Genomic DNA, 12,267 nt, shown 5'->3' with positions numbered 1-12,267 from the left:
GATGCCAACATTTATGTCTTCGTTGTGATGGAACTGTCCTTTCAAAGCAATTATTTTATTACCTAAGGAGAACAACAAAAAATATGTATTTCTATTCAATATTAAGTAAAACATCACTTTTTCTGGAGCTTTCTGATAAATGAACTAATTTAAATAACTAAATTTTTTAGTGAGTAGAGGACCATAGATCAATTTTTCATTAATATGGATGGAAATATATACCTACCTTCACTATATTAACAGGACATACTTAGTATTGGGTATAAAAATATTTGTTATAATTATCCCATTTATACTAAGTAGCCCCAGATATTTGGTTTTCCAATTACTTTTCTTTTTGCCTAGTGTAGGATTCCTGTTGCAGGGTCAGTTGTCACTTCTTTCTGACAATTTGCTTGCTAATATATACCACCCTCTCTTTCCTAAATTGAATTTTCTCATATAATTTAAGATTAAGAATAAAGCAACCAAGCATATTAAATTTTTACTTAAAACAAGATTGAATCTTGGTAAAACATGTGAAGGACTCCTCCATGAGTGAACTTTGTAAACTATAGTGAACTTTGTAACATAGCTATTTAATTCTCAGAGATCATTTTATTATGACCCTTAGTTGAGTATCATGGAAATAAAGCTGCAGAAGAGTGAAGAGGCAAGGTCAGTTGCTATCTCATATAATTTGTGACTTTTGCTTTGAATCCTATGCTATCTTACATAATCTTTTATTAATATATACCTAATTTCAAAGACATTAACAAATCTCACTAATTTTATAATTTAAGATAAATTCCAATTTCAATATGAGTTTGCAAATTAAATACATTTTAAAAAACATAGTTTCTTTTTACATTTTTATCTTACATAGTTTCTTTTTACAATTTTATCAAGTTTAAAATTTTTAACAGTAAAAAGATGTCTTTATACATTTTCCATTTAACAGGAGTAAATGTTTAATATTATTTTATTGTTCAATTACAGTTGTCTGCATTTTCCCCCCACTCCCCTCACCATGCCAGCTATCCTCACCTACCTCCCTTGCTTTGACCCCTCCTTGTTTTAGTCCATGTGTCCTTTATAGTTGTTCTTGAAAACCCTTTCCCTCTTGCTCTTGTTATCCCCTCCCACCACCCCTCTGGTTACTGTCAGATTGTTCTTAATTTCAATGTCCCTGATTATATAACAAAAGTAAATTTTAATAGCTACTAACCCTCCACTGTTATTATTTTTGTGGGCTACTTTTCATGGCATTTTTACATCCTATCTCAGCTTGCTTACTAACTTTTCTATCAAATTGTTCCATAATATCTCTTCTTTTCTACTCTATGGATAGATTTCAAAATAATTAGTTTTTTCCTAAGCCTTGGAGGAAAACTTCCATAAATACATTGTTACATTTTCAAAGCTAAAACATATTTCTCCCACCTCTGGCTTTCAAAGGCATGCCTGCTGAATTCAAATTTTTAAATACAGGTGTCCCCAGTTTTTTGGAAGGTTTCATTATGCCAGTTTGCTTTTCTGAAAACCTTACAGTAGCTTCTGTTGTCACTTTCAGAAAGAAATCTAAAGAGGGTTTTTGTTTTTATTTAAAAAAGATGAACCCTGGCTGTGTGGATCAGTTGGTTGGAATGTCAAACTGTACACTAAAAGGTCAAAGGTTTGGTTCCCAGTCAGGGTACATACGTAGATTACAGGTTTTGATCCCTGGACAAGGCACATATTGAAGACAACAGCATCAAAGCTTCTCTCTCTTTCTCTCTCTCCTCCCACTCTCAACTTCCTCTCGTTCTAAAATCAATAAATACATCCTCCTAGAGTAAAGATTTTTCTAAATGGGTAAAAAACAAAATAGCTTTTATTATTGTTTTTACATCAAACTGTTATTGAGGCAGTGTATACCACAAGCAATGAAAGTGGCACCACCAGCTCTTTCCGTGGAAATGACACTCGGCATCTCAGCATCAAGCCCTTGTAGCTTTGAACTCATGTTTGTGTCTGAGCATTTGTGCTTCACCTCTGTTTCTGGGGTAAAGGTATAATGGCCACTGCAACAAGAAGGTATTTTGATAGAGGTTCTGGCCAAGATGGAGGCATTGGTACAAACTCTTGCCTCCCTTGAGCAACCAAAAGAAAGATAACAACCACTCTAAAAGCAAACAACCAGAAGTGACAGAAAATCAAACTGCATGGAACTCCAACAACCAAGGAGTTAATGAAACATTCACCAGACCGGTAGAGACAGGCAACAGGGTGAGTGGAGAGGACTCCGTGACAAGGTATAGTACCGAGAGGGCAAGGGAGCGGATGGCAAGAGTGAGGTGTGGCTGGCTTAGAGGACACACAGCTCAGCAGTGAACTGCATCAGTGAGTGGGGCTGGCTGAAAGGAAAAATAAAGACTCAAGTTAGCTATAAACTACTGCAGGGGTTGCCAGAGAGGGAGAAACTCCCAGTCTTATATGACAGAGTTTGTTGGAAAGTGGGGCTGGGGCTAGAGCGGAGCAAATGAGAGATATTGTTCCCTCTTTGACCTCTCTCCCACAAACAGGACCACAACACAGTGAAGAGAATTGTCCTGCCCTGGTGAATTCCTAAGGTCCCCACCCCTACAACATAATAGATGATCCAAAACAAATAAATAAGGCCCAAATGAAAGAACAGATCAAAATTGCAGAGAAACAGCTAAGCAACAAGGAGATAGGCAACCTATCTGATTCAGTGTTTAAAACACTGGTAATCAGGGTGCTCTCAGAAATGATTGAGTTTGGTCACAAAATGAAGGTTACCCAAAGTGAAATAAAGCAAAATATACAGGGAACCAACAGTAAAGGGAAGGAAACTGGGACTCAAATCAATGGTCTAGAACAAAAGGAAGAAATAAACAAGAATTCAAAATAATGAGGAGAGGCATAGGAACACCTGGGACAACTATAAATGTTCCAATATGTGAATCATAAGAGTACCAGAAGGAGAACAGGAAGAGCAAGAAATTGAAAACTTATTTTAACAAATAATGGAGAACTTTCCCAATCAGGCAAAGGAAATAGACTTTCAGGAAGTCCAGGAAGCTCAGAGAGTCCCAAAGAAGTTGGGCCCAAGGAGAAACACACCAACTTAACATCATCATTAAGTTACCCAAGATTAAAGAAAAGGAGAGAATCTTATAAGCAGCAAGAGGAAAGGAGACAGTTACCTACAAAGGAGTGCCCATAAGACTGTCAGCTGATTTGTCAAAAGAAATCTTGTAGGCAGGAAGGGGCTGGAATGAAGTATTCAGAGTCATGAAAGGCAGGGACCTACATCCAAGATTAATCTGTCCAGCAAAGCTATCATTTAGAATGGAAGGGCAGATAAAATGCCTCCCAGATAAGGTCCAGTTAAAGGAGTTCATCATCGCCAAGCCCTTATTATATGAAATGTTAAAGGGAGTTATCTAAGAAATAGAAGAAGATCAAAACTATGAACTGTAAAATGATGACAAACTCACAACTACCAACAACTGAACCTAAACAAAAACAAAAATGAACTAAGCAATCAACTAGTACAGGAACAGAATTACAGAAATGGAGATCACATAGAGGGTTATCAGTAGGGAAAGTGAGGTGGGGAATGGAGGAAAAGGTATATAGGCAATAAGCAGCATAAATGATAAGTAGAAAATAGACAAGAAGAGGTTAAGAATAGTATAGGAAATGTAGAAGCCAAAGAACTCATATATACAACCCTTAGATATGAACTAAGGAAGGGGTTGCTAGATGGGGGGGAGATAAAAGGCAGAAAAAATCAGGGCAACTGTAATAGCATAATAAAATATACTTAAAAAGAAAGAAAAAAACATTATGAAGTTTCCTCAAAAAATTAAGAAAGGAACTACTATGTAATCCAACAAATCCACATTTGGGTATTTATCTAAGAGTGGGTATTACAATCTCAAAGAAATCTGTATCCACATATGTACTGCATCATTATTTACAAGAGCCAAGACATTGCAGCAAACTAAGTGTCCACAGATAATAAATAAATGAATAGAGATAATGAGAAAATATATACATAAATATCATGGCATTATATATAAATATCATGGCACATATATAGTGTTATATATATAACGTGTGTGTGTGTGTGTGTGTGTGTGTGTGTGTAGTCTGTCTGGAAATAAGGTGAATAGTTTGCATGACATCGATGTAACCTGGCAACCAAGGAGAGTGAACTGGAATGTGCATGTGTGAACAATAACTACTTTACTGTACTAGTCAGTGGGGGGTGGTAGGCAACTGGGAGAACTATATGAGGTACAAATGTGCCTCCTTTAAAGGGAACTGAGGTATAATTGTTTTAGGTACAATGTTTCTTATATCTTGTATGTTCTTCAATAAATGTCTCTGTTTTTCATATGACATGTCTGGATACTTTCTGGATTAACCTCATATATACAATGTCATTGTCTTGTCCATGGTACATCTAAAATATATGGTATGTATGGTATATATCACATTTTATAGACAATTATTCCTTTCTTCTCTATCTCTTCCTCCTGTTTTCCCTCTTCCCATTTACTTCTCTTCATCTTTCTTCCTCTCTCCCCTCTTTTCTTCTCCTCCCCTCCATTTTTTCTTCTTTCATAGCCTTACTATTTCTCTTCCTCTCCTCCTTTTTTCTTTCATATAAATTTGTCATTCTATTCTTCTGCTTTCTTTACTCCTTTAGCTACTGGAATGGTTTATATATTTAAATATGTGATAACATAGTAAAGCTTCGTGTTTCTTTTCTGTACCTGTTTGGGGAGAGTTTTGTTGTACTTTTGGTATGTATTAACTGGTGCTCAAGATGCTACAATGTACATTTGTAATATATTACTAGTCATTGCAGAATAAATACTGACATTAAAAAATTCAAAATCATGTAATAAAATCTCTGGTAAAAGTCATTATTAAAATACAGGGTTGGGATAAAGTAGGTTTATAGTTGTTCATATTAAAATAACAAAATAATTAATAAATAATGATAAAAGAATAAACTAGTTTTTATACTCTAATTGTAAATCTACTTTTGTCCCAACTGGTATTTCCATTTAGACTGTTTTCTAGGATATGATATATGAAAAAGATCTAATTAGCATTAAGAAGTAAATATACATTTTTATGGAAATATGAGTGCAAAGGAAGGTGAGAATGGAGCACAGAAGCAAAATTTTGGAATGCCAATGAAATGAATTGATATTTGTCCAAATCTGATTGCTATAAATTAAGATACTAATGATAACCCCTAGAGCAGGGATGTCAAACTCATTTCACTAGGGGTCACACAGCCTCATGTTTGCCTTCAAAGGGCCAAATGTAATTTCAACTCCTTAACAGTTAAGGAGTAGTTACATTTATATAGTCCTAAATTATTTTGGCCCTTTGAAGGCAATCACTAGGCTGATGTGGCCCCAGGTGAAAATGAGTTTGACACCCCTGCCTTAGAGCAGCCTCTACAAAGTTAATAAACTATAGTGAAAGAAACAAAAAAAATTAAAATAGTAAAATACTACATATTTAACACCAAAAGTGAGTAAAGAAGTATAAGAACAAAAAAAAATTCAGACATAAAACAAGAAGCAAAATAGAAGTCATAAAGCCTATCCTACCAAGTAATTACATTCAATAAAATGGAATAAACTTGCTAAGAAAAATAAACAGATTAACAATTTTTAAAATAATTTAATTAATGTACAATCTGTCAGAGACACTTTATTTTTTAAATATATTTTATTGATTTTGTTATGACAATTGTCCCATTTTTTTCTCTCCGTTATTACCTTCCACCTTGTAAAGCCCCTCCCACTCACATTCCTAACCCTTACTTCATGTCCATGGGTCATACATATAAGTTCTTTGGCTTCTACATTTCCTATACTATTCTTAACCTCTTCTTGTCTATTTTCTACTTATCATTTATGCTGCTTATTGCCTATATACCTTTTCCTCCATTCCCCACCTCACTTTCCCTACTGATAACCCTCTATGTGATCTCCATTTCTGTAATTCTGTTCCTGTACTAGTTGATTGCTTAGTTCATTTTTGTTTTTGTTTAGGTTCAGTTGTTGGTAGTTGTGAGTTTGTCATCATTTTACAGTTCATAGTTTTGATCTTCTTCTATTTCTTAGATAACTCCCTTTAACATTTCATATAATAAGGGCTTGGCGATGATGAACTCCTTTAACTGGACCTTATCTGGGAGGCATTTTATCTGCCCTTCCATTCTAAATGATAGCTTTGCTGGACAGATTAATCTTGGATGTAGGTCCCTGCCTTTCATGACTCTGAATACTTCATTCCAGCCCCTTCCTGCCTACAAGATTTCTTTTGACAAATCAGCTGACAGTCTTATGGGCACTCCTTTGTAGGTAACTGTCTCCTTTCCTCTTGCTGCTTATAAGATTCTCTCCTTTTCTTTAATCTTGGGTAACTTAATGATGATGTTAAGTTGGTGTGTTTCTCCTTGGGCCCAACTTCTTTGGGACTCTCTGAGCTTCCTGGACTTCCTGAAAGTCTATTTCCTTTGCCTGATTGGGAAAGTTCTCCATTATTTGTTAAAATAAGTTTTCAATTTCTTGCTCTTCCTCTTCTCCTTCTAGTATCCCTATGATTCAGATGTTGAAATGTTTAGAGATGCCCTGGAGGTCCCTAAGCCTCTCCTTATTTTTCTGAATTCTTGTTTCTTCATTCTGTTCTGGTTGAATGTTTCTTTCTTTCTTCTGCTCCAATGTTGATTTGTGTCCTGGTTTCCCTCCTGTCACTGTTGATTACCTGTACATTTTCCTTTATTTCACATTTCACAACCTTCATTGTTTTCTCTATTTTGTGACAACACTCAATCAATTCTGTGAACATCCTTATTACTAGTGTTTTGAACTGTGCATCTGATAGGTTGGCCAACTCTTCATCACTAGGCTTTATGTTTTTCATCTGTCATCTATTCTTTCATTTGCATCTTTTTTTTTCTGTCTTGGAGTGCCTGTTATGTAGTAAGTGGTGAAGCCTTAGGTGTTTGCCAGGTCAAGGCTACCCAGATTGAAGAATAGTGGTGCTGTCTGTGGGGGAATGGTCAGAGACGGAACAGTGCTGCTTGCTCAGCTCTTGGCTGGCTTTCAGTCATTTCTGCCTCTACCCACAAGCAAATTGGGCCCTTCTTGTGCATATTCCAAGGTGGGTGGGTTTGTGTACATCCTAGGACCTTGTGGGTCTCTCCAACTAACTCTCCTGTGAGACTGGGAGCTTCTCCCACCACCTCAACCCTCACATGTTTTTCAGTCAGAGATTTTGAGGCTTTACTTGCCCATACTGGAACTCAGGGTTGCACAGTCTGTCTCACTCCTCAGTTGTTCTTACTGGTTTATCCACATGCAAATGTGGGATAGCCATCTCTTCCAGTTGCTGCCTTGCCGTGAGTCCTCTCTGCCCCAGTTGTCCAACTCCACCCCTCCTACTGGTCTGGATGAATGTTTTTTCTTTAATTCCCTGGTTATCAGACTTCCATACAGCTAGATTTTCTGGCAGTTCTGATTGTTTTTGTTTTCAAATTTGTTGTCCTTATCTTGGTTGTGTGGGGAGGCACAGTGTATCTACCTATTCCTCCATCTTGGCCAGTAGTCTTCTCTTTCTTTCCAGAGATTCTTTAGATTTAAAGACTCAAATAGGTAAAAATAAAGGCCAGAGAAAGGTGTATTATTCACATTAACCAAACAAGAGCTAGACTAATATACTAATAAAAGTCAAAGTTGAATTTAAGGAAATGTTGTTACCAGAAACAAAGAAAAATAGGCCAATAAATCATGAAAATATTAATTATAAACACTTATGGACTTAACAACACAGGCCCCAAATAATTGGAGCAAAAATGGACAGCTTTGAGAGGAGAAATTAATAATTTAACAAATATAGCTGAAAATATCAATATCTAACTGATTTATCAATAAGTGATTGATAAAATGCACATCAACTATGGTATTTATATATTCATTAAAAGCACAGCTAGAGCAGCAATCAATAAGTAGTAGAAGACAACAACACTTTTAATAAACTAGATATAATAGACATCTCTATAATAATCCACCCAACATAAACATTATTTGTAAGTGCACATGAAATAGTTCCCTGAATAGACCATATGGTAGGTCATAAAACAAGCTATCATACATTTAGAAGCATTCAAATAATACAAAGTGTGTTATCTAACCTCAACCAAAAATGATATGCAATGGAAATTTTTCAGAAATTCACAAATATGTGAAAATTAATTAGCTCATTCCTAAATAGTCAATATGTCAAAGAGAAAAATAACAAAAAGAAATTATAAAAGCCTTAAGACAAATATAATTAAAATGAAACACAGCAAATCTTACAAAATATTCCTAAAAGAGCACCTAGTGAAAACTTATAGCTGTAAAAATCTATATTAAAAAATATCCTGAATAAATAATCTAGCTTTCTACCTTAAGACACTAGGTAAGAAGAACAAACAGAACTCAAATCACTCAGAAGAAATAGAATAATAAAGGTTAAAATAGAAAAAAATGAATATTTAAGGAAAAGGCAATAAAGAAAATCAATAAAACTATTATTTGAAAAAATTAACAAAATTAACAAAATGAGTGCTAGACTGTGAGGAAAAAATGTGGAATACAAATTTACTAATATCAATAATAAAGGAAGATTTTTACTGTCAACCTTACAATAATAAAAAGTTGTATAATGGTATACTGAAAACAATTACATGCCAGTAACTTAGTTAGGAGTCAAATTTCCAGAAAACTCAAACAACTAAAATTGACTCAAGATGAAATTTCTAATCTGAATAAATATAAAACAAGCAAATAGATTCAACAACAAAGTGAAAAGACAATCCAAAAATGTCAGAAGATACTTGCAAATCATGTACCTGATAATGTAATGGTATTGAGAATAATATAAAGCTCTCTTGCAACTCAACAGTGAAAAGGAAACCCAATAAAAATCAGCAAAGGATTTGCATAGGCCTTCAAAAAAAGTTATGAATGGTATCCATGAAACGGTGTCCAAGATTATTAGTCTTTAGAGAAATAAAAATCAAACCACAATGGTATAATAAATATTTATACTCATTAGGATGACTATAATTAAAAAAGAATAAAGTAATAAATGTGGGCAAGGCTGGTGGTTATCCTAAATGATGGTGCTGATTTAGAAAACAATCTCACATTTCCTCAGATAAATATATTATTACCATGTGGTCCAATAATTCTACTCCTGAATATATATCCAAGGGTACTTTAAACATATATTTACACAAACACTTGTACATGAATATGTATATCTATATAATTCATAGCAGCTAAAAAAGAGAAACAACCTAAATGTTTATCACCTATGAATGGAGAAACAATATGCAGTATATTTATATAATAGAATATTATTTGGACTTAAAACTACTATAGTACTGATATACAAGGTCTGTCTAGAAAAAGTTTGACCATTGTTAGTATAATGAGAATGGTTTGTGAAACATCAATGTAACCTGGCAGCCAAGGAGAATAAACTAGAATGCACATGCATGAACAATGAAGACTTCACTATACTAGTCAGTAGGTATGGTAGACACTGGTAAGTGAGAATGTGTACTGTGTGACCAGCACATTCAAAATGCCTGAGGGAGTAGAGCAATGAATCTGCATCAAATTTTGCATTAAGCTTAGACATTCCTCCACGGAGACTATTTGGATGATTCAGAAGGCAGCAGCTATGGACAACTGGTGATTGGCAGCTTCATCACAACAACGTGCCTGTTCATGCATCTTGTGCAGAGTTTTAACATCTAATTACCCAGGTGACTCAGCCCCACTGCAGCCCAGATTTGGTGTGCTGTGACTTTTGGCTTTTCCCAAAACTAAAATCACCTTTGAAATGGAAGAGATTTCAGACAATTGATGAGATTCAGGAAAACACAAAAGGGCAGTTGATGGCAATTGGGAAAATTATGTGAAGTCCCAAAGGTCCCTACTTTGAAGGAGACTGAGGTGTCATTGTCCTATGTACAATTTTTCTTTTATCTTATATCTTCTTCAATAAATGTCTCAATTTTTCATAGTATATGACTTGGTACTTTCTGGACAGACCTCGTATAATACATCATGAATGATCTTTGACAACATAATGTTAAGTAAGGGAAGCCAGGCACAAATGGCCACATATATTGTATGATTCCATTATATGAAGTGTCAGAATATGCTAAGCCATAGAGACAGAATAAATTAGTGGTTCCTAGCAGCTGAAGGGATGTTGGATTAGGATTATAAGTGCTAATGTTTATAGAGGCCTAAAGTTTCTTTTTGACTTACAAAAATGTATAGGTATTTATGAGTAGGAGTGGTTGCATGACTTTGTGAATATACTAAAAAACAATGGATTGTACACATTTTTTTCTTTGAGCTCAACAATGTTTAACAGTGACTTTCTATTATGTGAATGCTTGAAATTATTCAACATTAATTTGATTTACTTCACATTAACATTAGTACAATCATTAGTATTAGCAAATTTAAATATTCCAAATCAACCAACTTGAAGTAAAGAAGACTGGTTCTCAAGCAATTTCTGAGGTGACATGAAGGCTGAGAGAGTCTATGACTTATTTTTGGTTTCTAGCCAATGACCTCTGTATCATCACTGGTGAACTCACAGAGAGGACCCTTGACGTTGAGAAGTGTAAGCCCCTTTGAGATTCTTTCAGATGCATTGTAGTGAGACCAGTGGCAAAGGCAGCGATAATGACCCACATCCCCTGCATTTTCAATAAGTACACAACCAAGATGTGAGCTAACACCTATCAGGGATAACCCATTTGGGTTTCTTTTTTTGTTTTTTTGTTTTTTTACTTATTCTAAGTTGTTCTATGGGTCCCTCAGCTGGGACACATCCATTGCAACTTCTTTCGTGGATCTATGATGCACATACAGGTTTGCCTCTCCACTTGAAAAACACATTATTGCCTTCTGGGATACAAGAAAAGTTTATTTTGTTTTTTGACATGGCTAACATATCGGCACAACATATCAGCAGAATCACTGATGCTGGAAAAAAACTGGGAGACGACATTCTAGACAGAATATGCAACAGCAATTATAGTTGTTTCAGTTACCAAATAGGAGGAACCCTCTCTAGCCTATTCACTCCCTTTTGAAGACTTTGTACTAACACTTCACTGCCACAATATTTAGAGAAATTAGGCAGTTTGATATCTGTACTGGAATAACAAACAGAAGCAGTGGCACAGAGGCCCACTAGCAACCAAAGGCCGCTCAGCACTCCAACAGAGGAGGGGCCAATTCTGGTCCAGCATAAAGCAATCTGAGGTAGTGGGTACCCCAACCAGCACTAGGGGCTGCAGTGCACCTTCTATACTGTTGGACATCACTGACAGGACAGGCACAAGGGACTCAAGGAGGTTGGGACCTACAAAAAGGTAACTGACAACATGGAGACAGCTGCTCCAAATGCCAAGCAGGTCACAGGAATGACCATACACCGCACAGGCACAGGGAGACACAGGAGATTCAGATAAACTGTACAGTTTAAAATGGTGAATTGTATATTATTGGAATTTTATTTCAATAAAAACAAAACTCATACCACCATGCAAATGTTTACCTTAAAATATAATAAACTACAATATACAGTAATGATGCAATACAGCTAAGACCAGAAAATCACATTTTCTTATATACATTTAACTAAGTGGAACTTTTATTCAAAAACATTTTTTTTTATTTAGAGGGAAATATCACCTGATTTAGGAGTTTAAAGTTTTTTGAAAATTCAAGAACAATAGAATTAATCCTGGCCTAGAAAAGTAGTGAAATATGAATATTAGAGAAGATACACAATGACTTTGACAAAGGCATAGGAAAGACATACAGAAATATGGATGATGTCATTAAAGGACAGCAGTAAATGATTCTGCAGTTGTGAATTCTTGTTAGGAAAAGAGAAGTGAAAATTACTGAAGCAATACCTTGTTACCACTAGGTGCCCAGTATTGTTCTAAGAGTTTAACATACCACAACCAATTTAACTCTCCAAATACTATGGCGTATTTATAAATACTCCAAAATTTCTTTTTTTCAATCCTTAATACCCAAAATAGGGTCATGTTGGAAATGAGCAAACAATTCAGAATTGGCATACCACTACTTATAGTCTTACTGTTACTTGTAGTCTTACTGTATCTTACTCAGCAGAAATATGTTTGATTGT

General features: G+C 35.2%; 1 pseudogene; it reads right to left on the bottom strand.

Annotated features, from left to right (window-relative positions):
• Nucleotides 1–10,655: 10,655 nt before the first annotated feature.
• On the bottom strand, nucleotides 10,656–11,425 carry LOC123811253 (annotated as a pseudogene).
• Between the last annotated feature and the right edge of the window lie 842 nt (nucleotides 11,426–12,267).

This window comes from Phyllostomus hastatus, unplaced genomic scaffold (assembly GCF_019186645.2).
Source record: "Phyllostomus hastatus isolate PE091 unplaced genomic scaffold, TTU_PhHast_1.1 phas_scaffold_78, whole genome shotgun sequence".
Lineage (NCBI taxonomy): Eukaryota > Metazoa > Chordata > Mammalia > Chiroptera > Phyllostomidae > Phyllostomus > Phyllostomus hastatus.
Note: the sequence above shows the minus strand (reverse complement) of the source record. Positions and strands in the feature narration are given on the sequence as shown.